Raw genomic sequence first — 6,000 nt, 5'->3', positions numbered from 1 at the left:
TAATACCACTTGGAGATGCTTCCCCATACAGTAACAGGTTCTAATCACATGAATAGATGATTGCTCAATTTCAATTTTATCCATGTGATATGCAATATTTACCATCTACTACTTCATGAGTTGGAATCAAAGGGTATTTTAATCATTAATATCAAAATCTAGAATTGAATGAAACACTCTTGTGATGCTTTTGCCCTTACTTTGAATGTGACATGCGGGGTAATTTATGTAATGTGCATTCCATTGGAGCCAGCCCCTTACCTCGGAGAAGAAGCCCCCCAAACCTTCATCTCTAGCTGTACACCTTGTTTATGTTTATGGGATATTAATAATTAGGAAAATCTCTTATACCAAATCAATGGCGATGCAAAAAATGGTATCATCTATGTGGGGTTCACATGGGATCCACAGAATAAGAGAGAGAATGTTAGCCTGGATCCTATTATTTTTTATGTGAGAAAGATATAAAAGAATCTATGTAATAGCAGAAATCTTTTCTCCTTTTTTCTTATTAATTCATCGATATCAATGTAATTAACCCCATAGATGGTCTTAAGATATGTAATTTTAGGGCAAAAAAATGTTAATTGGTCGCTTGGTTCCTACACCAAGACATAGGAGTGTGTAAAATTATCATCCAACCCCTCCTAAATTCCAAAATCCTATCCATGTTGATGCCCCTATGTTGTTTGGCATCAACATGGATCATTACTAGATTAAGTAGATGACATTCTCTCGTTTTTTTTTTATTATATATGATTCATAAGATCATTATTATATTAAGTAAAAACGACTCAAATCCTTGTAACAAACTGATACCATTTATATATTTACAATAAGATATTTTATGATTCGAAACTGTATATTACATGTATTTAGCATATCTATGTATTATTTGACCATTCGGATGAGCGTCTTTAGCATATCTTGCGTCTCTTTGATTTGATACGTTACGTCTCTTAAAATCACCTTGCCCATATGATACATGATATTGATAATGTACTATTTTTTATGGGTATTATTCATAATGGTTGACAATCTAAGTATAACCAATTGTGGTTACATACGATAGTGCCGGTCAAAAATACCCCTAGATATTCTATAGTCTATGCCAACTACTAAACAGGGCCCACCTACTAAACGGGGCCCACAAGGATAGCCCAACGTCACAGAGCAGTAGTACCCGTTGATGAAAGGTAAAAGAAGCTTCTATATACGTGGCAAATAGCTATTGGCCTGGCCACTTCCATCGGTGTATAAAAATTGAAATAAAATTAGAGAAATCTTTTTTCTTTCTTTTTTTCATTTTTATGAATAAAATTTGAGAGATCATGTTATCAGTTAGGGGAAGGAGCACATCGAAGTGGGACCCACAGAATATGAGCTTTTCCCTATAGTGGGAAAAAAAAAAGAGAGAAATCAAAAGCACATATGAAATTTCTTTTTTCTTCTCCTGTTAACAAAATTAGTCGGTATTATTTTTACCTACACAATACATAACTATTTGGAGTCAACTAAGTACACAACCCTTTAAATAAATATGAAGAAAGTATCAAACATTAATCTTTTTTTAAACAAAAGATTAATATGTTTTTTGTTGACTTTAGGAAGCCTAATCTGTTCTTCAATTGGTTAAAATGGATACTATTGATCCCCTTGATTTGATCTCATGCCAAACATATCCCATGTTAGTGATTGCTTATCAATTTACACTGATAATGTAAACCCAAAATATGGTTCCAAGACCTAGATAGGGATTTAGAACATGGTAATGGTATCGATCTTGGCCGATATTGATGTTAATGTAGATCGGTTGTATTGGGTCAGATTGGACCATTTTGCTTACAAATTTGAATAAAAAATCAAATATCGATCAGACTAATCTTCCTTTGGAACAACTACAAGAGAGACAGGGGAAGTAGTTGCGGATGTCTTGTGGCACAAGGTGAAGATAGGAGAGTCAAATCTATGACCTCTTGGTAGCCTACACTATACTGGCAATACACCAACCAACTAAGCAAGCAATTGTCTTCGTCTGAATCATTATAAAATTCATTATTTTCTTGCACTCTCTCTAAAAGAATTTGGCAGCATCATTAAATAATTCTCTAGTTATGATTGGTGGTTATTTCTGTTTTGTTTGATATTTACACTCAGTTTAAGAACCTAGATGAATGTCATCTAAGTCAAGCGAGTAGGACGCAGGTGGATTTAAAACATATGCTAGCCAAGAAGGCAAACATCGATGGTCTTTCGAATGTTCATGTAGTAAACTTTAACTCTTTGATTTTTTTACAAGGGAAAAAAATAGCACCCATACGCTAAAATATGTCTTCTTTCGTCATTGATATTGTGGGCTCCCTTGTTGTATACTGACACCAATCAAAAGGGATGTTTCTCTCCCTAGTGTATATGATGCCAATATATATATAAACTCTCATCATCAAATTATCTATAATTTTTCATTAAAAAAATGATAATTAAGAGATTGAAATGGATGAAATATTTGATTAATTACTAATTAATTGATCCCCCCCAGAATCAGTGTATTGCTGTAATAGGCCTTTAAATCAAAAAAAATATGGTTTCCTATCCAATCATTATTCATGTGTTAGCCGGTTGTTGACCAATGAGAGATTATCTATGAATAAAAATATAGTTATTTATCATGATCTCAATCAAAACAAAAAAAAAAAAAATTTCCATTCCCAACAGAAAAATAGGTCTCAAGTTGTCGACCAATGAGAGATTATCTATGAATAGAAAATAAAGTTATTTATTATGATCTCAATCAAAAAAATAAAATTCCATTCCAAAGAGGAATATGGGTCTCCCTTGTTCCCAACAGAGGATATAAAAACAGTACTGAGAATCATTTGAAAGGTTAAAAGATGTAAGCTATTATTCTATAGAAAGGGTATCTCATCTCTATCTCCTAAATATTATCTCCCACTCAATTCATGGAATCTAAGAAACAACCACTTACCTTTTAGGTTTCCTTTTTATCTTTCTTTCTTTCTTTCTTTCTTTCTTTTTTTCCCCCATTTTTTTATTTATAATACTTCTATAGATTATAAAAATACTAAGATACTAAGTTGTATATCTAAAGAAAAAACATGATTATGTTTCAAGTAGCTTTGATCTTTTTCTTTTCTTTACTTTCTTCACTTTGCTACTTCTTCTTCTTCTTCTTCTTCTCCTTCTTCTAGTTCTTCATAGCTTATAGAGTCCTCCCAAATCAATCAAGTCTTGTTAAAGATAATATACTAAAGGTGAAAAAAAGAGAAATTGAAAAAGAAAAGATTTGGTGGAATGGGAACCTTTCTTAGAAAGGTGATTTTGAATGTGAGAAGTGGGCATGGACAGATGGATAGAAATAGAAAGAACTATAGCTAGCTAGGATGGTTGCTTTTGTTTTTTCCTTCACTAGGAATGTTACAGACTACTTGGTGGTGGTATCTTCTGACCAGTGATGCATTTGGAAGATTTATTTTATTATTTTTTTTTCACCCATTGATGGTCATAATATATTTTAACTTTTGGAGAAAAGTGGTGGTGAAGTGAAGGAGAGGCCTAGAGTGTGTTTAATTACTCTTGATGTTGTGGAGGGATAAATGCCAATATGGAGCATATATGTATATCACTATCACTTGAATCTTCAAGTAGAAAAAAAATTAAATGCTTATGAGATGACAGATACGTTTTGAGTTTGTGGGTATGTCTGTGTGTGAGTGAAGAATTAGGTGATGATGAGGAAGATGAAGATGAAGATGATAAAGTAGAACCACAAGCCCTTAGTGCTTCTTTTCTTTCTTTTTTTTTATAAATGCGACGAATATGAATACTGTGAACCTGTCAAACATATATGCCCATCTATAGTTGTTCATTTTTTTTTCTATTATAAAGCCTACTCTCTCTCTCTCTCTCTCTCTCTCTCTCTCTCTCTTTCTATATATATGCTTGAAAGCCAAGAAAAGATAAAAATGATAATACAATGATTGATTTATGTGTCTATCTCTCTCCTGAAATTCAGTGTGTGATATAGGTTTAGCAAAACTTGAAAATGTAGAAACTATTTGGCAATGATTATAAAAATTATTTTTAAGGTTATATTGGTATTTCGGTAAACTATTTGTATAGGGTTTCAATATAAATTTGTAATGAGGGTTTTTACTCAGCAATCGATTTAAGAGAGATGTGAGGAGTTGTAACCTTATTCTCCATTGATAGTGAAGTAGATATCATCTTATAGTGAACATAGGCAATCTTGTTGAATCATGTAAATCCTTGTGTAAATGTGTGATTGTTGTTTGTGTTTTAAATTCATGTTTTTCTACATTGAAAACCCATAAAAATAGTTTAGGGTAGTCAGGCAAAAATGGGTTGTTACATCAGCTCAACTAAAACACTCAACCATTCATCAAAAAAAAAACCTAAAACACTCAACTTCTTCTGCCAAAGTGTTATATGATAAATAGAGGGTTAGGATAATTGCAAGCTTTAATTATCCATTAAGAACGTTCTGAACTCTTACAAGAGACTAATGGATTCCCATTAGTAAATGTGTAATATTTAAGCAAATTGCTCCTGAATTAATATTAGGGGATAGTTTTCATGCATGGCTGCTTTTGGGAACAGACGACAATACTTCAAATAGGGGGTTTTAGTCATTTCAGCCCCATATTTATCCCTATTCAATGCCCATAGCATCCATCCACAGATCCCATTCACCGCGGGCGGGGAGAGGGTGGGGAAAGGATATACAGTAAGGGTGTCAATTGGGACGGTTCCTGGTATTTGGGACGGGACGGTACCGGTACCGGTATCAAAAGTGTCAATCCCAGTACCGTCCCATTTAGTTAATGGGACGAAACCTTGACCCCAGTCCCGATTACTAGCGGGACAGGACTGTACCGGTTCTTAAACGGTTCTAGGCGCTATAGAAAAAGGAAGAAGAAGTTTAATTGTTTATAACGAGACGGGTTTATTAGTGTTGTGGAATTTTATCACTATCATGAAATCTAAGTTGTCTACTGCTTTTTATAAAGCAACTTAAATTATGAAATCATAGTTTTACTTCTTCAAACTCCCTAAGATCACATGTAATAAGCTTCTCATTTTTTTAAATCTAGAGAAGTCCTATAGAATGGAAGAATCTCGTTGTGTTTCCTTTTTGATTTTTCCAAACAAAACTCTATTTATCACACATGTCACATGGTAGTATGGTACAAAGTACGAAGTGCAAAAAGGAAGAACCTGGTAGATGTAGTTGGTCGAGGGAGGAGGGAGTAGCATTGTAGCAGATTTCGTGAGGAGAGACTTCAAGCTACGGCTGTTGACCTGTTGTTCTTCTTCGTATTCAAAAGGTAATTAGTGAAACCCTAATGAGTTGTAATTCTTATACCCTTTTTTTTTTTTAAACAAAAGATCTTGTATACTCTTTCTTTTTAAACAGTACTAGTAGTTTTGGTACCATCCGGTACCTAATTGGTATTTCGGTACTGGTATCGTTGGAAATCCCATCCCAGAACCATCCCGTCCCATTTATCATTCGGTACCAAAATCAGATGCCAGTACCATCCCATTTACTAATGAGACGATCCGGTACTGGGTTTTAGAGGGACGGTATTATGACGGTCCCCAGTTCCAATCCCAAATTGACACCCTTAATATACAGAGCATATTTTGGAACATACAAAGGATAGGTTTGTGAACCCTAAGACGGAAGGAACCGTCCTCTATGGGTGGAGAAAAACTTTGTCATTAATGTATCGATTGGTTCGATTTTGGATTTGATCCAACGGTGTGAATCTCTGGTATGAGTGGAGTGAGGCCACTATGAGTAAGTGAATGCACCTAGACAGAGGAGTCACTGTGGCATTTGTTAGATCCGGGCGTAGGTTCTGCGGGCCCATTTGTCCTATTACTTTGTTTATTTTGGGAAAAGATTCTCTCAGCCGCCAGTAAAGGGTACGTTATTAACTTTTCTCATGAAATAAC

Source organism: Telopea speciosissima, chromosome 3, assembly GCF_018873765.1.
Source record: "Telopea speciosissima isolate NSW1024214 ecotype Mountain lineage chromosome 3, Tspe_v1, whole genome shotgun sequence".
Classification (NCBI taxonomy): domain Eukaryota; kingdom Viridiplantae; phylum Streptophyta; class Magnoliopsida; order Proteales; family Proteaceae; genus Telopea; species Telopea speciosissima.
This window is presented reverse-complemented; position numbering follows the sequence as displayed.